General features: G+C 40.0%; 1 protein-coding gene across 12 annotated transcripts in view; it reads left to right on the plus strand.

The window, feature by feature from the left end:
- The window catches only part of LOC113436187 (complement factor H-related protein 5-like), a 256,629-nt gene that overhangs the window by 50,833 nt on the left and 184,572 nt on the right, over positions 1-21,224 (plus strand). The window lies entirely within an intron of this gene.

The raw sequence follows: 21,224 nt of genomic DNA on the forward strand, positions 1-21,224 counted from the left end.
ATCCAATCAAAGATGCACCAACAGTTGCTTCTGCTGTTGTTGCTCCAGAATTAGCACAATCAAACTTGATGTTCATATTTAGAGGGAGGTTCAGCCAAATGAGTTTGTGGCATCTAAGATGGGAAAATCACAAACAGACAGAAGGTTTTGTTTTTCCTTTCCTTTTCTTTTGTTTTCCTTTTTATTTCTTTTTGACAGTAAACTACTGTATAAATATGTCTCAGAGAGACATATTTATACAATATTTCTCTCTGTCAAGCAGATAATGACTAGGCCAGGATGACAAATTAAAAGTTTTGCAGTAGTGATAGAAAACTGAATTTAAATGCAGTATTGTGCGTGGAAGGGAGCAGCAGGCTCTCACTGCAAATAGTTGCGTGGATGTGGGGATGGAATATCAAATCCTAGGAATGTGCATGAATCTGAGGCTGGGCTTTTAAAAGGGAGGAGGTGGTACATTTGAAAAATAATAACCTAAATATTTTTTAGGTTTAGGTATCAGTGATTTGCAGGCAGGTTTTAGTCCATTAAAAAAAATGTCATCTGGATGTTCCCCAGTTTTAATGTTTTTTCCTATGGGGAAAGGTGCACCTCTGCTTCCTTATCCAACTTTAAAAAAAATGTACATAGGAATCTATTTGGGTTGATTCCATAATTTATATGACTTTTATTTTGGGGCTCCATGATCCCAATCAGAATCAGATCTTTTACACTAGCTGTGGAGTTTTCTTTATTGGAGACTAAATCAAAGTTTGATGCAGCAAGTTCTAGTGCAGCTTTGGGCACAAAGACAATTGGGTGATCTTGGGCCAATCATTCTTTCTCAGCCCTCAGAAGGAGCCAATGGCAAACCACTAATGAAATTTTGCCAAGAACATTGTAGGTATTTGTCCAGGCAGTTTTCAAAAGTCAGCGCTGACTCAGAGCCAAAAAATATATTTCTTTCTTTCTGGCTCCAAACATAGTTGCTTTCACAGCCCGCTAAATGGCACTAAAGGAGACAATTGAACAGTGAACAATTAATTTATATTATTTTGTAGAATCTGAGGAGGTGGCTGAAAAGAGGTATATCCTGAATGGGCAGAAAAGAAGTATATCCTGAATGTTTTCTTTGCTATTGGTTAGAGAAAGATTTTAAGAGGGCTAAAGAAAAGAGAGTTTAAGGGGGTGGGGTTAAGCAAGTGGGGGGTGGAGTTGGTTTGGGAGAAATTGTTAGAAGAATTGCCATCCCATTGACTACCCATTATTTAGAATAAAGAAAATAGAATAAATAGTTTGGTTACAGCAATACAATAAAAGGGGATTCTGTATGGAAAATATTTTCACAACCAATGTCAAGAGAGAGGAAAGAAGAAAAAGTCAGACATATTTAACCAACTATTCAAGAAATCAACATCACAAATGATAGCATTAAATAAAAATTTCCAGAAATCATAAGGGAAAATGCTAAATAAAATAAAAATGGAATTAAAAAGTGAAATTATGAATGTAGCGAAGAGTGTGCAACATAAAAAGGTTATCTAAGTTACAAATAGATTAACTACAAAGCAGATCAGATACAAAATCCAAAACCAAGATATGTTTTGTCCAGCAAGACATCAACTATTTTCAAGAACTGACATGTGCTGGGTCTCTAAAGTTCTTACACCATCTCAAGGAAGTAGATATCCTCATACATGGATCAAAATCCTTTTGATTGGTCCATGTATGACAAACTGTTACTTATAGAAAGCATCTTATTCACATGCAAAAAGAGAGGCAATTTCAGCTTACATGAAGGAGGTTCTTATAAGGTTTGCAAAAAATAAGAAAACGTGGGAATAAATTGTTGTATGAGAGAACAGAAATCACATAACTTGCAAAAATCTGTAAGAAATTATATTCCAAGCATAATATTGACAAAGAAGTCTTGAACATAAAGCGGAGAGTTAAATTTAAAAAAATTACTGAACAAAATGGATCAATTTTAAGAAAATCCATAACAAATCAAGAGACCAAAACATCAATGTAAAAAAACAACAACCCTAAAACAGGAAGGCAGCAATAATATTCCTAGATGCAGAATAACCTTTTGATAACTTTGGAATGTCCTTACAAATATTTTAAACAACAGGAATTTGCCAGCATTTAAAATTTGGTTGGAAAATACATATTGATTGACAAAGAGATTGTAGCAAATAGAACGCTCTCCTTGAATTTTCCAATAAATAAAGCTATGAGATAAGAATGCCAACTTTCTCCATTATTATTTGCTTTAGAAGTTTGCTTTAGAAGTTTGCTTTAGAAGACAGGATTTGAAAAGACAAGCAAATATTCTGGGAGAAGAATATAAGTTGAAATGTTACGCAGATAATGTAGTTGTCAACTCATAAAACATTTCGTATACACGTTTTATAGTTGTCAACAGAAAGAAGTGGGGGAGTTTCAAGGGGCAGGTGACAGTGTGGAATCAAAAGTACATTCCATTCATATTTTCTTCAAACACTGATTAGATAACTGAAGCTTCTGCCACATAAAAATCTAATTGGAGAGCATGATTGATGACTCTTGGCTATGGACCTTTTTTGTTGGATGATACACTCAGAGGGGTGGGGGGTGGGGGAAAGTAGGATCAAGGGTGACGGTGAATTACATATCTCAGAGTTGGCTATGCCCAGGTAAAAGACATAGAATGTTACCTTCAAATAAATCTTTTTGGAAGTGTGGCTGAGGCTCATGATTTAATTGGAGTAACTGCCAGAATCCTAACAGATAGCCAACTCTCATAATTAATCACCGGGGTGCCTGCATCCCGGCCTCTTCCATCGCTCCCCAACATCTGGGGCACATGGGGAGAAACTCAGGTAACCATGGCAGAGGCTATCAGAAGAAAGCTTGGCCTCCAGCCGGAAGCAAACAGAAACTGATAGCATAATTACAGAAGAAGAAACCTGCTCCTTTGGAAGGGATAAAACCAGATAAGTACCTGATGGAATCCCTAGGGAGATCCATAGAGCAGCTGAAGGAGGGATCTGAACAGGCCACCATTCAAGATGATAAACTGTCCCGCCACCCAAAACTGAGGGGAACTTTTACAGGACCTTTGAAGTGGGGAGAAGCAGGCAAGACCACAGCTCTTCCTTTCTACATACCAGAAGAAAAAAGAGCACACAGTGGCAGCCAGTGCTTCCCCTTGGCAGCAGGCAGTCCCTTCCTCCTGTGCAAACTAGAGCTGGGGAGGAAGGTCAGCCACTTCAAGTTCAGGCTTACAGAGGGTGACAGGGAGAGGAAGGAGTAGAACCCAATGAACTGCCTCGGTTCAAGGGGAAATTTGAGGGAGACTCAGACCAGCTAGCTTTATTCCTTGACTCAGCTGAGATGTACCTGGAACGCTATGGACACCTCTACCCATCCCTTAGAGCCATGATGAATGCCATTTCTCAGGAGCTAGAAGGAGAAGCAAGAGGATGACTAGCAACCCTCTATAAGAGGAGAGGCTCCCAACTACATGACGTAGATGACTTCCTACAATTGCTAGAGGTCAGATTTGAGGAGGCAGAGGAGGACCCGTAAGCAAAAGATGAGCTCAGCAACTAAAACAGGAAGAGTGGCCCATCAAGGAACACATCCGTGAATTCAGGAGAATCAGTGGGGTTCATTTTTTCAGAACCAGCCTGGACAAGCAAATTAGCAAAGTAACTGCCTATCAGGACATCCCAAACCGACTCTTTGAGTGATTCCGAGTGGCCATAAAAGTTGATGGGGCATTATGTGCTAATGATATGAGAAAGCCATTAGGAGCCAAAGAGAGAGGGCAGCCAGACCAGAGACCACCCAGCTAGCGGGACATCGCAGCACCATGTCCAGCCCCCAAAAAAGCTCTCTCACGAAGTCTATTTAAATATTACCAATGTGGGGGAGTAGGGCATATGGCAAGGGCATGCACAATCCCAGACCTGAAACCAAGTCTGGAACCAATCCCCAGAGCACAACCAGAACAAGGCCCCAGACGTGCTCCAAGGCATCCCAGATGTCCCTTCAGGAAGCAGAGGTCCCTCCCCACCCAGCCGAAGGGGTTGCAACCCCAGGCAACAGTGATCAGTTGCCAGATTCTTTTTTATATATATATAAAACTTTTATTTGGGTTTTCACAAAACATAATACAAGTAAAATTTCTTTCTTTTTTAGAATAGCATGGTCCCGGGTTATCACTTCTCCATACAGACACAATTTCATATTCATCTTTGTGTTCTATTCCATATCTTATTACTATTTTAACATTTTCTCAATAATTTTTCCCTTCCCTTAGTTTTCTCAATCTTACTTTTAATTATCTCATTCCTTTCTAAATTCAATTATTTGTATCTTTTTCTAAGTTTCAATACCTTTCTAGTCATCATATTTATACTTTTGTCTGTCCTGTTTCAATTTCATATTTTCTTTTATCATTCAACAAAATTTCCCCCTGTAGTTACTAATTGGAGTATGACACCTTTGTATCTTTTAATTTTTATCCATTCAACTCTTATTTAAACTTCAATTTATGCCTTTACAATTATAGCATTCAATATAACATAACTTCCAGTAGAATTCTGCTTGGTACATTCTTAAAATATGCACTAAGTTCTTAAAGAGAAAATAAATATATAAAACAATAATAAATAAAATACTTATTCTATTCCAATTCAGCTCTATCATTAATGTTAGTTATAATCTTTAACATTCCTTTTCAATAGGATATCATACTTCTAGAAACACTTATAATATTTCCATAATTTTTTCATGTTTCTTTCATATTCCTCTTCACTTAAATTTTTATAACACATTTATAATAATTAAAATGTTCCCCTCCTTTCCTAATTTCATTTTCTCATTCTCTTTATTTCATTTATTAAACATTCCATTACATTGCAATGAGTATTTTATCTATCATTTTAATCACACTTGTTTCATATTTTCAAAGTTCATTTCTATTTCTAATATAATAATACTATCTTATGTACCCTTGCACAATCCCCCTTTCAATTAAGTTTTCACCCATTATCTCTGTGTCTTGTACAATTTCCCTATTTCTCTATGTCCTGGTTCTGTGCTTTATAATTTCTTTTCCTTTCCCTCTTCTCCCTCTTCTTCTCCCTTCCCCTTTTGACCCCTTCTCTCTCTAATTCTGATTCTCTCTTCTCTAAATCTCTCTTCTGTTTCTTCCTAATGATATAATTACTTTTCAAACTATTTTTTGGGGGGGTTGTTTTTTCGGATCTTAAATTTTTCACTCTCTTTCCTCCCTTTCCTTTCTTTACCCCACATAGAAATACTTGGTCATTGAAGATGGCTTTTTCTTTGTCCTGCCCTTCTCGTTCTACAGGCATTTCTTGTTGTTTCTCATAGTTCGGAATCTCCATTTCTAAAAATTGAAATACAAAGCCAAAAGAACCTCTTCCTTCTTGGGCACCTTCTTTCTGTTTTTTTAAGTTCCATTCTCAATTCCTCCAAGAGTGATACCATTTTAAAAACTTTTAAACAACCACCTGATTAATTTTAGTCCTTTAGATCCAATAGCCAAAAATCCAAAAATCACTAAGTAATCCAAATAATCCAAAGCTGTTTCTTCTTGCTTCTTTTTTCCACTTTCTCTTCCTGAGGTTCTCTTATCTTGTTACAAAGTTTCAGTTAAAATGTATCTTTTAGGAATCTTGTTAAAGTTTCACTGTTAATTCCTTTCACTTCCAGGTGGTCTCCTCCCTATTTCCAGATTCCACCCTTTTGTTTTTTTCCTTCTTTTAAAAGTTTTTGAGAATCCAGAAATCTTTATTATCCCTTTGACATTTTATTTTCAGCTTAAATACCTGTTACTGTCAAGGTGGATTTTTGCTGATTTCTTGCTTAAATCTCCTAGTTGTCAATATAGGAAAGAAAAGAAAAAAAATCAAATCCTTTCCCTTCCCTCCCTCATTTGCAGCTTCAAAGTCTTCTTTGGGAATAATGTTGTTCTTTATAATTCAAATTCCAGTTTACCTTGTATTGTTGTTTCTCCAGTTCAACCCAGTCAGCTGAAAACTTTCTCTTCTTATCTTCCTCCTGCACATTCTTTTCCAGTCAAATTCTTCTTTGAGATGAGCATTTCTGACCACCACTGCAACGCCTTCAGGAAAGGGAGTAATGGCCAGCTGGGGGAGGAGAGATGTGGCTCTCCTCGACCCTGCTGGCAGTCTCACCCCTCTTCACCACCTCTACGGGGTGGCTTAGCCCCCAAACCAGCTGGCTCGGGGTTCTCCAGCAGTGAGCACAGATCAAAACTGCGCACAATCACTGATTTCGGTCTGTCACCGAAGAAGCTCAAACTGGATCTCCCAGTTGCCAGATTCTTATGACAGCAACAACGAGGGCAAAAACGACCTGATGGTGAGTGGACTGGTTCCCCCATTCATCTTCCCAATATGGCTCACAGCTCCAAAAACAGGAAGTCCTAATAGATTCAGGCTGCACTAGGTGCCTGATCAACTTAACCACGGTCCTGAAACTGGGGATTAGAGCAGAAAAGCTGACTCACACAATCCGGTTTGAATGAGTAGATGGCTCCCTGTTGGGAGAAGCCTATGCCACTCACTTAACCAAACCAGTGAGACTAGAGCTAGCAGATCACTAGGAAACCATTCAATTTGTAGTGGCTCCCAAAATGACAGATACAGTCATACTGGAGCTTTCCTGGCTAGACAAGTGGGGCCCGACCATCTGGTGGCAAGGGGGTAGCTGCGGACTGAGGCTAGCAATGGGACTCCAACCCCTTCCTCCCCATCAAATAGAATCACCACTGTTGAAGTAATTCCCCACTAGGAGAATAAGCACACACAGGGAGACGTAGTGAGAGTAGTAAAGAATAACACACAACTAGCACAAGATACACTGTATAGTAAAATGTAGGTTTTTACTTTCAGTAAAACCATTAGGCAAAGTTCAACAAAACAGTCCAAGTCATTCACAGTTAAAGCAGTCAGTTTTCCAGGGATAATCCAAATAACAAAGTCCAGTATCAAAAAACAGTTCAGTAACAGACTTACATCAAATCCAAGAACAACAGTCAATAGGGAAAAATGTAAAACTGGCAACTCCCTCCAGGAACAACAGAACAGGATGAAACAACCCAGGTTTCTGGCTCCATCTTATGGCCATTTGAGAAACCACACCCTATTACAGTCTTAGCATTCTCTTAAACAGACAGTATTAAAATGTCTATCCTGGTTTATATATTTTCCAACCCAACTATTAGGTGACTTACATTCCTAACAACCACCCACACAGAGAACCCTTCCAGACAGTTCACCAAAACAACTGGCAGCCACCTCTGACAAAATCCCAGAGGTCAGACAGATTCTAAGAGAATATCAAGATCTGGCTGAAGTATTCACCAAGACTGAGTGTGACATCCTACCTCCCCACCATGAGACAGACTGTGCCACAGAAATCATTCCTGGGTAAAACTACCAAAACCCAAAATGTACACCATGATGTCCCGAGAAATGCAAGTCATGTGCAAATATATAGACAAAAACTTAGCAGAAGGGTTCATCGAGCGAATCAAATCATAGGTTTCAGCTCCAATCCTGTTCAAAGAAAAAAAAAAGATAGAACTATGAGATTATGCATCAACTTTAGAGCGATCAATGGACTGTGCACACACTATCTATATCCCCTCCCACTCATGAAGGACATGCTATCCCACCTGGCCAACGAGAAGGTCTTTACCAAATTAGATCTCAGAGAAGCATACTATCCAGTTAGCAACAGGGAGGGAGATGAATGGAAAACAGCATTCAAGTGCCCCCTAGGGACTTTCCAATTCAAGGTCAGGCCTTTCGGACTACAGGGCCCCCCCGGTGGTGTTCATGCAGTTAATAAACGAGGTGCTATATGAACATCTTCATAAGGGGGTTCTTGTTTACTTAAACAACATTCTCAGATACACTGAGACGATGGATAACCACATACCCCTATTCCGCCAGGTACTAGAAAAACTTCTAGCAACAAACCTGTATACCAAGCTGTCAAAATGCACATTTCACTGTGCACAGTTGGACTACCTGGATTATCGAGTCTCCAATGAGGGCATAGAGATGGACCCAGCCAAAGTACAAGCCATTCTGGGCTGGCAGCCCCCTAGTACCCGCAGACAGCTACAAAGCTTCTTGGGGTTCACAAACTTTTACCAACAATTCATCCCCTCCTTCACAAGAATTGCCAAACCCATGATGGACCTCCTAAAGACAAGGAGTCCAGGAACAAAACCCCGCCCGGGACAACCCCTACTGTGGGACCTAACTTGCCAAAAAGCATTTGAAACATTGAAAGAACTGTTTGCAAAAGAACCAGTACTGAAGCATCCTGACCCCAAACAACCCTTCATCTTTCAAGCAGATGCCAGTGACGTGGCAGTGGGAGCAGTGTTACTCCAAAGAAACAACCAAGGAAGCCTACAGCCTTTGCCTACACCTCCCACAAGCTCACGGACACAGAGAGACAATGGGCTGTATGGGAAAAAGAGGCTTTTGCAGTGAGATGGGCACTGCAAACCTGGCGCCACCTGCTGGAAGGGGAGCAGAGACCATTCAAGGTCTGGACCAAACATAAAAACTTAGAAGCCCTTAGGACCCCACAAAAACTATCACCCAAACAAGTCCCTTGGGCTCAATACTTCGACTGATTCGACTTCTTGCTAAAACACATCCAGGGGGAGGAACTTTCCAAAATTTTGCTTATACATGAGATAGTTCTCCATTGGTGGTTGGATTGAAATGTCACTAGATTATCTTCAAGCGAATTTTACTCATGTGTAATATCAAGGCTATAGTTCAGTGGTTGGAACAGTCTTTTGTATCATTTTTCTTTGGTATTGGGATAAATGTTGAACTTTTTCATTCTTTTAGCCACTGACCAGACATATACTTTGGCAAAGGGCTGTCATAGTTCAGAGCAATGGTAGGGAAACACTATACAGCTGGGTTGATGCTTAAAAACAAAGAAAAATGGGGCAGGAAGGGGAAAAAATCTGTTAGCATTTCATCTCTACTGGTCTGTTGCTGAATCTTGACAGATTCCAAGATGAAGACCAGGAGATTTCTCTGTGCTGGGGCTGAAATGAGTGGAAACTCTACTTTAAACCCAGAGAGCTATTTTTACTGATTTCATTGGCCTCAGCTAACAAATTTAGTTGCCTCAAAATGAATGATTCCAAGTAAACACACATACATTTTACTTTATTTATTTCATTTGCATTGACATTGAAATATTCTCCTGGACTTTGAACTTACATATTCTTACTCACTTACTCATATGTCTACATGCATATTTATGTCGAGAGTCACAGGACCAGAACAAAAAATAAATTTAACTGAATTAGTAACCACTAATAATAGCAATTACACTTAGATTTATAGACCACTTCATAGTGTTTTACAGCCTTCTCTAAGTGGTCTATAGAATCAGGATATTGCCCCCAACAATCTTAGTCTTCATTTTATCAGCCTTGGAAGGATGGAAAACTAAGTCCACCTTGAGTCAGTCTGGATCAGACTCCTGGCAGTGGGAATACAGAGTTAGCCTGCAATACTGCATTCTAACCATTGTGCCGCCACAGCTATGTAATCATAAATTATACATTACATATAAAACAAGGTATCCATGAAATATTTCTAAGCTTAGAATAAATGGGAAAATAGATTGAACAAGAAGATGCTCTGAAATGAATTGGATAAGATTGATTGATGATACATCACTAAATGAAATTCTATTTACTTTACGAGACTACTAGATCCAACCTAACAATTACTTCCTTAGGTTACACACTGATTGAATTTGTTGCATTGAGCACAATGAAATCAATGAAAATAGCTCATTGAAGTTAAACTAGGTCTACTTATTTTAGTTTCCTGGTCTTCAGTTTTGGAATCTGCCAGCATTGAGCATCAGATTAGAAGAGATGAAATGATGGATGATGTTTGTGGCTCCCTGTCCCATGCCTGATTGTTTTTAAGTATTACTATCATCCCCATAGAACTTCTTTTCCATTGCTCTGAATGGAAGGAATTCCATTTGGATCACAGAATTCTTATTATAAGATGATGTTTGCATTTGAAATTGCAATTAATACAAATGGTATTAGTGAAATACAAATTTGCATTGATATTTACATGTAAATATCAAATATTTCTAAAGTGGATATTTTATTGGAAGATCCTCTGTAGGGGCTTTCTTGGCATTGCTGTACTCCAGTTCCCAATATCTGTCTATTATCTGTGTTGACTTAAGCATATTATGAGCTTGTTTATTCACTGCATTTGTATTCTAACTTTCCCCAATAAAGATGAAAAGTTTGGTAACATCTAATACACCACTTCTATTTTTAATTTTTTTGTGCTTCTGATTCATTCAGACTAACAGAGTTTATATCCCAAAATATCAAGAATACCTTATAAATTATTAAAATTTATTACATGTAATTGTGTCAAAGGTCATCTTAAAAAAAGGAAAGAAATTGCTCAGTAGTAAATTGTTTACAGTCACTTTTTTGAGTCACTTGAGAAGTTTAGTATTTTGCTTGAAAAATGGTGATATTGACATTTTAGAATCTTCTTGTCCATGTTGCTTGATATATTAAAAATTATTGCAGGCTGCATTCTGCTGCAGATCAGATGAATCAATGTAAAAAAGAATAACATAAAATATACACATGCAAATTTATTTTTTATTGTTCATATTTTATTGTACAGATCTAAGTAAATGAACAATAGAACATATACAGCACCCTTTAAACCAGAAGATGAATGTCTGGAATGATATATCAGTCTCTTTAATATGATCACATGAAGCTGGATTGTATGCAGTTACAAACCGTGGATCCAAACCTAAAAGCCTACTCTGTAAAAGACAGATTTTACTAACTGAAATTACTGGGAAAATAATAACATTTTAAAACAAGTTTGTAGAACATCTTTAAGGCAGATTAAATATTATAATGTAACATTTGATTAATCTGAACGATCAATCATCAGCCAATCTTAAAGCAATGACAATAGATAATTGTAATTGATGTTTTTTAGTATATAGATTCTTGAATTCTTCAAGAAATAAAATAAATTCAAAAATGATTTTTATTGATAAACCATTTATAATATATTTTGTAAAGAAACAAAGGTATACAGTAAACTTTGCAATTCACAATCCAATCAAAGATGCACAGACAGTTGCATCTGCTGTTGTTGCTCTGGAATTAGCATAATGGAACTTGATGTTCAGAATCAGAGGGAGGTTCAGTCAAATGGATTTCTGCCAGTTCTAATAACTAACATGAGAAAATCACAAACAGATACAAGGTTTTTGTTTTTGTTTTGCTTTTTTTTTTCTTTTTAACAGCAAGATATTGTATAAAATATATTTATTTATTAAATTTATATGTTGCCCATATAAGTGACTCTAGCAAGCCAGGCAGTTTACAACAAGATGAAAATGACAATACAAAAGATGAATAAAATTATAAATGTTAACAAATTATCAAAGATAGCCAAGGAACGGACTAACAGACAATTGGGTGAAGGTAGAGTCTTTTCTTAATCAACTAACCACCTCCAGTGTAAAACACCCCAATGCAATGCCCCTAGGCCAGGGGTGGGGTTCTACAGGTTCTCACCTATTCGCTAAAACCGGTTGTTAACTTTCTAAGCAGTTTGGAGAACTGGCTGTTGAAAGAAATCTCCTTTTGTTTTTTTCCACCCTTCTTACATTCTTGGCAGTATGCCTAGACTTACTGTCTCCAAAGGAGGTTTTATTTTCCTTTGCCAGTACTTTCTTAAAGGGGAAGGGTTGTTTTAAGCTTTTTACACTACTGTTGGGAGGAAATACTCCCATTGGAGTTAGCACTTTGAAGAAATTACTGAACAATGAAGCAGAGTTGCCAAAAAGAAGCTTTTAATGACAAGGAACCAAGATGAGTGGCATTCAGCAAGGCTTCTTGGATAGCTAGAAGGATTGACATTCAAATGTGAATTTACATACCCTTTTTGAGTTTTGGTCTAAAACTAGTGACCATTCAAAGTTACAATGGCACTGAAAAACGTGCCTTATGACCATTTTCACACTAATGACCGCTGCAGCATCTCCACTGTCATGAGAGGCCAGGCGAGGAGAAGTGCACCTTGATGTGAGTGACGTTGAGTTGGCCACACCCATCCAGTCACATGACCAGCAAGCCATGCCCACCAACTAAGCCACGCCCACAGAACCGGTTGTTAAAAAAATTGAATCCCACCCCTGCCCTAGGACAATCAGCAGAGCCGTGTTTTAATTATAATAAGTAAAACAAGATTAAGCTACATCTTAGAAGTTGCTGCAGGGTTTCCAACATTTTTCAGCAACTGATTTGTAAATAGCAAAATACTTTGTATCATTATAAATTCACTCCCATCTTGAGGAACTTTTTTCAATTAATAAAGAACTTGATACGATAATAACCAAGTGATTATCATGTCTAAGATGAGGCTTCCTACGTCAGAGTGATTGAAATTATAGAGATGCATTTCAGTTGGATTTACATCAGGATCAATACAAAGAAATTGGTGGATGTCTAAATTCATAGTGATTACATCTTTCACAAAAAGACAAGGAGGATAATATTCACTTCATGAGACATTGAAGCCATGAGTATATTTGCAGGTATTCATACTAATCGGACTTTTGAGTCAATCATATATTTAACAATGCTTGCAAAAACCATTCATAAAGGAAAAGGAAGAAAACTGCCCACAATCAACACAGAGCATAGAAGGTATTCCTTTCCCAATAATTATAAAATTAACTGATAATTGGTACAATTAATTGATAATTGGTACAATTGGTACATTTCAAGCTCTTATTTTCAAATTTGATAGCTGAAGAGTTAGAGAGAGTTAATTATTCTACAATTATTTTCTTCTCTAGTTTTTTCCCAGTATGGCTGATTTGAAATTTATATTTGGTTAATATATTTGTGGGTTTTTGTGTGTGTATTATCCCACTATTGTATTCTCTTAGAACCCTACTAATATCTGTAAAAAAGAAAGAAAAGAAAGAAGAACAAGGAACTAATAAGATGAGAGATTTAAAAATGACAGACTAAATTTTCAGCTGGTAGCATTTAGACCTGATAAAAAGATAATATGTATTGAGTAATTAGTATCAGGGCTAATTCTAGTTAGAAATGATTTAATATCTCTGGGAAAAGAACTGTTGCCAGCATTGAAATATTTTTGGCAGATATTGCTGATGAAGTATACAGGGAAAGAGAGCAGGGTGATCAAAATTGAGAAAGGTAAAATCACATTTTCCCTATAAAAGGGAATTTTCCTGGTTAGTAAGAGAACGGTAGGTCTTGTATCCTTCTGATAAGGAGGCAATGTCTTATTTTCTTGTTCTTCTGGTTTCCAAGGGTTCATACTATTTTGACCTTCTGGAGTGCAACCCAATCCTAGCTCTGCAGTATCTGAGGAAAAAACAGGTACTAAAGAGTGCAGTCTCCCTGATATGATTGGCTAATATGTAACTGCATTTAGCTGAAGATTGTTAGTAATTAAAGGAAGGTATTGGATATTGTGGTGGTCTCTCATGGAAAAGATGAGACACAAGCGAGTGTTCTCGGGATGAGAGCCCAGAGCAAATTCCAGTGCTCCCTTTTATTGAGATTTTTAGCATAGCAAGTATAGTCACATTGTGGATTACAATAATTAGATATAGTACAGACTTGTTTACAGTTGTCTGAGCTGCTTGATTGTTTCTAGTGTTTGTTCTTAATTTCCTTACACTATCTCAGTGACCTTTAAGCAAGCATGTATGTATAAGGTCTTAGACTAATCATTACCCAATACCCAAATCAAAGTTTATTCCCACAGGATATCTGAAACTTGTGGCTTCTATAAATATTGACATAATAAATGCAAAATAGATATGTCAGATATCAAATGTAATTTATTTAGTTATCGAATTTCTACATTGTCCATTTCACCTGAGTCACTCTAGGTGATTTACCATAAAAATACAGTATTAAGACCTGGAAGAATGAGAAAATGGTTTGTACTGAAAGTAATTTTTCATAAATCTCACGTATAATAATTTTGATATTAGCAGCTGCTGCTGCTACTGAAGACCTTTAGAAAGATCAGACCAGAAGAGGTGAAAACCTGGCAGATTCAGCATTCCAGGCTCCATTCCTCATTATTTTTAGTATTACCTTCATCTCCATAGTGCTTCTCTCCCATTGCTCTAAAAGGAATGAATTTTATTCATATCACAGAAATCTTAACAAAATAACGGTTATTTTGGACTTTGGAAGTCTTCTAGTTCAACCCCTTGTTCAGGCAAGAAACCTTATACCATTTCAGAAAAAAAAGCTTTTTTTGTTATTTTAACCCTAAACTTCATCTCTACCTTTTGGGAGACAAAGTTATCTGCTAGATTTGTCAGGAATCTGTTTGATCTTCCACTAGGTTTGTCTCCCAGTTGATGTCAGAGTAGTTAAAGTCCCCATTACGATTGTGGTGTGCTTCCTACATACCTTAGTTAACTGATTAGCAAAACGCTCATCTATTTCTTCTGTTTGGTTGGGTGGCCTGTAGTATACACCTATGTTAATGTCATTATTTTTTCCTTTTATATTGATCCAAATGCATTCAAGATGTTTTTAACCATTATTCTGTTGTATTTTTGTTGAGCTATAGTTGTTTCTTATATATAGCACAACTCCACCTCCTTTTATTAGGTCTGTTTCTTTTAAATAATTTAAATCCCTCTAGTTGTATATTCCATTCATGGGTTTCATTCCACCAAAATAGATATGTCAGATATCAAATGTAATTTATTTAGTTATCAAATTTCTACACTGTCCTTTTCACCTCAGTCATTCTGGGTGATTTACAATAAAAATACAATGTTAAGACATGGAAGAATGAGAAAATGTTTTCCATAGCCAATAATTTTTCATAAAAGTCATGTTTGATAATTTTACCATTAGCTGCTGCTACTGAAGACTCTGGGATGATTCTCCAGATGGTCATGTATCAGGGGAGGGCCTGTGATGGCAAATCAGCCCTTAACAATCTTGTTTGTCCTTGATTTCTTAACGAGGGGGAGGGACGGAAGGGGAAGAGCCCAAATGCAATTAAAAGTGTGCAATCCTTCCTAAAGGATTCACCTTTGGAGTTCCACTTGTGCTTGGAACCACTCCTCGATTTTCTTCTCGTTAGGTAAAAGTTTCATAATTTTAATAGGTGTGCATGTGTATGCGTGTCTGAATATAGCAAAATTAATATAGCAAAATTTCATAAATGCTTGTGGGCTTAACTGCACATTCATATAAAATCCATCTGTGCATGGTTTGAATATTTAGTTGCATGCAGTTCCTGTTTGGGGAAGAAAACTTGCACAACTTTGCTTGGAATGACAATCCTTTTCAATCCTGATGTTGATGTTCAATCAGCAATCCCTCCAGCACACTTCCAAGCAAGTGCTGTTGAACAGAGTGAAATTTAATCTTCAGTAAACATACATAATCTTTGTGCTGCATAGGCATGATGCAGCTCAAACAAAGACGTTTTGAATGCCAATGTCAGGAACAGTTGGATAGCTGATGACTTTCTTTCAGGGGAGCCTTAAAGGCACAGAAACAAAACATGATTTCTAGAAGCGACTGTGTGAATGGGTTGCAAGTAAAACACATCAAGAACTTGCTACTCACAGAAATCTTAACAAAACAACAGTTATTTTGGACTTCGGAGATCTTCTAGTTCAATCCCTCAGAATTTATCAACACTGGAATGTAAGTGGTGTTCTTTTTCTTTCTGAAGAATTGGAAGCACTGAAAAGCTGAACTGTTGTTTGATTTGTTTGTTATCACCATTGCAACACAAAGTTCACAAAGTTCTCATAAAGTTCTCAGGAAGTCCCCTTTTAGTTATCAAGGTCAAAGTAATATTTGAGTAATATTTCCTCCTCACTAGTTCCCGAACAAAAAGCAAAGCAAAAGAGAAAGGGATAATAGTAGCTCAGAGAAATCAGGTGAAATAGCTAAACTGCTGAACTGAATTGTTGTGGTTGGGACATTGCCTGAAAAGCTATGAAAGGCTGGCTGCTTCTGGTTGTTGCTTTTCTTCTTTGGCCAGGCTGCTCTTCTCAAAATGGTAAGTTAAGAAAAGAAATCAAGGGGTTACTAAGAAAAACAGTTTCTGCTGCATTCATTAAAGGCCCAGTTACTTTTAGCCAAGAGTTCAATTTTTCATTTGTGGCTTTCTGGACATTTGTAATGCCAGATTCTTTAAGAATATCATGGATTTATAATCCCAATCCCCTTTTCAAATGCAAGATTTTTCAGCAGTTGATTTGTGGATAGAAAAATACTTTGCATCAATATTCATGCCTATTTTGAGGCTCTTTGTTTCAGTTAATAAAGAACTTGATATGATAATAACCAAGTGATTTCCATGTGTAAGATGAGGCTTCATAAGTCAGAGTGATTGAAAGTATAGAGATGTATTTCAGTTGGGTTTATATCAGGATAAATAGAAAGAAATTAGTGGATGTCTAAATTCACAATGATTATATCCTTCATGAGAAGACAAGGAGGATAATGTTGATTTCACAAGATACTGAAGCTAAGACTATATTTGCTGATATTCATATTAATAGCCATACTTTTGAGCCAATCATATATTTATCATTGTTTTTGATGGTTGCAAAAGTCATTCATGAAGGAAAAGAAAGAGGAAAACTGGCCTCAATCAACAGAGAGCATAGAAAGTATTCCTTTCCCAATAATTGTAAAATTAATTAGTAACTCATTGGCATAAGCAGTTGTGAATGTTACCCAATTCCAGGCTCTTTCAAAATCACTAGCTGAAGGGTTAGAGGCAATTATTCTACAATTATTATCTTCCCGATTCTGCCCAGCAAGGCTGATTTGAAATGTATATTTGCTTTCTTTATGCAGTATAATATTTGTGGGTCTATGTGTGTCTACTCTCCCACTATTGTATTCTCTTTGAGCCCTATTAAGTTCCACATCTCTAAAAAAAGAAAAGAAAAAAAACCAAGGGAAGAACAAGATGAGAGAGTTAAGAAATACAGAATAAATTCTCAGCTGACAGCATTTAGACCTGATAAAAACAAAAAAGCTACAGATAATGTGTACTGAGAAATTAATATCAAGGCCTATACTAGTAAGCAATGGTTTATTTTTTCTAGGAAAGGAACTGTTGGCAGCATTAAAAATTTTGTTCAGATATTGCTGATGAAAGAGGAAAGGGTGATTACAATTGAGAAAGGTTTAGTCATGGAAATCCAATACATAAAACTGTCAGAAAGATTTCTCCAGGACCACCCAGTGTAAGTCAAAGCACTGGCAAGGACGAAATTCCACAGAATTGCATTCAAAGGAATGCTTTTGGTGGGGCAATTTTAATAGCCTTTCAACCTCTCTACCTTCCTATCCCCAGATTTGTTTAGGTTAGGCAAGGGAAGTGTTGTGGATCGAAGTAATGAGAGGCTCAGACCAGAGCATAAGTGGAACAGGCTTTATTCAGGGAATAAAGGGTCATCGCGTCTGCTTACTAACAGGCAGACCTGGCTAGCGAACGACAACTGGCTCAGCCCGACAGCCGGCTTTTATAGCCGACTGTCAAACGGAGCCAGCCAATGGGAGCTGCTCGTGCTCCCGCTTAAAGAACGGACCTGGTTGGAAACCCCAACCGGTCCCCAAGACATAACACCCCTTCCCCCTAGATGGGAACACGTATAGTCCTTGAGATACACCGGTGGTCTGTGTTGGCGACCGGAGCGACGTAACTCGGAAGAGTCATTGGGTGATGACAAGTTCGTGGAGTCCTGGTCAGAGTACATAGGGTGGCGAGCTTGGCTCGGTGCAGGATCTGGACCCCGGGGAAAGTCTCTGCCTTCGGGCTGGGTTGGAGAATAGTCTTTGCCCGAATGGCGGATGCCATCGCTGGGGGAAAACGGTGGCATCTCCAGCTGGCAGTCCCGGTCTACTGCCTGCTCCCTCTGCTCCGTTGGAGGCGGCTGGTCTCCCTGGGAGTTCTCGGCTGGACCTGGGTGCTGAACCTGAGGGCTGTCCGGTGGAGACAGATCTGGGGTGGTCAGGCTGCTTCGTCGTCTCCGCAGCTGGTCCAGGTGCCTCCGCCATACACGACCGTCTTCTAGCTGGACCCGATAAGATCTCAGACCTGTGACAGCTACGACCTTCCCCGGCACCCACAGTGGGTCCCCCGCATAGTTCCTGGCAAACACCAGGTCCTGTAATGCGAAATCCCTGGCCAGACTATCAGACCCCAAAGGGGTGCCCGGGCAGTAGTGGGGGTGTAGCCTGTCTAAAGTGGTCCTCAGGCGTCTCCCCATAAGCAGTTCGGCCGGGGATTTGTTCGTAACCGTGCACGGTGTGGTATGCTGGCTCAGGAGGAAACGAGACAGTTTAGAGTGCCAGTCCTCTTGGCCGAACCGGGCCAGAGCCTTCTTAGCTGATCTGACTGCCACCTCCGCCAGCCCATTGCTAGAAGGGTGAAAGGGGGCCGTGAGGACGTGTCTGATGCCCAGATTGGTGACATACCTGCTAAATTCACTTGAAGTGAACTGGGGGCCGTTGTCGGAGACCAGGGTGTCAGGAAGTCCATGGGTCACGAAAAAACGAGTCAGTGCTTTGGCAACTGCTTGAGTGGTGGTCGTCGGAAGTAATGCCACATCGATCCACTTAGAGTACGAGTCTATGACCACTAAGAAGGTCTTGCCATGCATTGGCCCGGCTAGGTCGATGTGAAGTCTTGACCATGGGGCATTGGCACTTTCCCACCTGGTGGGAGTGGCGGCTGGCGGGGCTGCCCTGGATTCCTGACAGGGACGACACGAGCTTACCCACTTGGCGATCTGGTCGTCCATGCCTGGCCACCAGACGTAACTGCGAGCCAACGCCTTCATCCGCATGATGCCTGGGTGGCCCTCGTGCAGCACCTTCAGGATGGAAGTGCGAAGGGTGGTTGGGATGACGACTCTGGTACCCCACAACAGGCATCCTTGCAACTTAGAAAGCTCCTGCTGGCAAGTTTTAAATGGGGTGAAATCAACTGAATAGTTAGTTTCCGGCCACCCCCTCCCTACCCAGTCCAGAACCTGGGCGATTGTTTTGTCCTTTTTTGAATGTGCCGCGATGTCGTCTGCAGTCACTGGCAGCTTGAGTTCGTTGACCTCGAAAATAGCATGCACAGGAGCTGGGTCCTCGACTGGGGCCGGCAAGGGACAGCGGCTGAGGGCATCTGCATGGCTCAGATTTTTCCCAGGACAATAGACCAGTTTGTACGAGTAAGCCGCCAGGAACAAGGTCCATCTGGTCATCCTGGGGGACAACACCTGGGGGGTTTGCTTGTCCCCGGATAACAGGCCCAGAAGAGGCTTGTGGTCTGTTACTAGTTCGAAATGGTGTCCGAACAAAAATTCGTGGAATTTTTTGACTGCTGCTACTGCAGCCAGGGCCTCCTTATCAATTTGGCCGTAATTACGCTCAGTCGCCGAGAGGGTTCGTGAAAAGAAGGCAATTGGAGCTTCGGAGCCATTGGGAAGTCTGTGGCTTAAGACAGCTCCTATCCCAAAAGGGGATGCGTCTGCAGCAAGTACGAGGGGGAGGCGCTGGTCAAATTGAATTAAGACAGCCTCAGAGGTGAGTAGGGACTTTACTGCTTCGAATGCATGGTTTTCCTTATGTCCCCAATGCCATGGTGAGTTTTTATCTAAAAGCCTGTGCAGTGGTTCCGCGACTGAGGCTTTGTGTGGGAGGAACGAAGCATAGAAGTTCAATAAACCCAGGAAGGCTTGCAACTCGGCTTTTTTGGTGGGCGTGGGCGCCTCATGGATTGCCTTGACTTTAGATTCCACCGGGTGGATGCCTGAGGCGTCTAGCCTGTATCCTAGAAAGTCCACCTGTCTAGTGGCGATGGCACACTTCTCCCGTTTTAGTTTGAGGCCATGCTGCCTGAACTTCTCTAACACTGCTCTGACCCTCTGGATGAGCTGGGGTCTGTCTCTGGCTGAGACCAAAATGTCATCGAAGTACGGCACTACACCAGGGAGGCCTTGGAGTATACGCTCCATCAATGATTGAAAAATACCTGGGGCTACACTTACGCCAAACTGGAGGCGTTTACACCTGAATGCTCCTCTGTGTGTTACTATTGTCTGCAAGTCAGCTGTTTGATTGTCAACAGGAAACTGTTGGTACGCTTGTGACATGTCCAGTTTGGCGAAAATGTTGCCGGGTTCGAATGTGTGCAATAGGTGCTGAATAACTGGAACAGGATATGCGCTAACCTGTAAATAACGGTTTATTGATGTCTTGTAATCAGCACAAATTCTCAAATTACCGTCTTTTTTAAGTGGGGTGACTATGGGGGTCTCCCATTTGGCGAAATCAGTGGGTTCAATCACCCCCTGTTCGAGGAGTTTGTCTAGTTCCGCGTCCAATTTTGGGCGGATGGCGAATGGTACCCTACGTGGTTTTAGGCGGATGGGAGTTGCCTGGGGGTCTACTGAGAAGGAAATGGGTGTTCCATTATAACAGCCTAACTTGCTACTAAAAACGTCAGCGTAGTCTGAGAATAAGGAGTCAGTATCGGAAGTTGAGACGGCATGGACCCCCGTTACACTAAGGCCAAGAGAGGGGAACCAATCCAACCCCAAAAGTCTAGGGAGGGCACCTTTAACAACCACCAAAGGCAGATGGCCTTTAAAGGTTTTGAATTGGACTAGGAACTTGCCTTTCCCGAGGACAGGGATGTTCTTTCCTTGGTAGTCTCTCAGGGTGAGGCTGCACCTTTGTAGTTGCTTCCTAGCCAGCCTGGGCTGGATCTCCTTAAGTGTGTCCCAAGAGATGATTGAGAGCGCTGACCCCGTGTCCACCTCCATGCAGCAGGGTTTACCTTCTAAGGAGACAGAAAGTGTTATTTTATTGGGGGTATGAAACGTGTGATTAGCATGGTAGCAAGTATAGCAGCTCTCTACTTGCCTTTGGGAACCAGGAGAAGGAGGAGATTTTTGTGGAAAAACGCGCGCTGCTAGGCAGACTCTTGCGAGGTGGCCTTTCTTGTGACAGTTGTGGCAGCTGGCGTTTTTGAACCTGCAAGATGCCCGGGCATGGGAACCTCCACAGGTCAGGCACAGAAGAGTCTGTTTCGGGC

Source organism: Pseudonaja textilis, chromosome 3 (assembly GCF_049901715.1).
Source record: "Pseudonaja textilis isolate UNSWEBS1 chromosome 3, rPseTex1.2, whole genome shotgun sequence".
Lineage (NCBI taxonomy): Eukaryota > Metazoa > Chordata > Lepidosauria > Squamata > Elapidae > Pseudonaja > Pseudonaja textilis.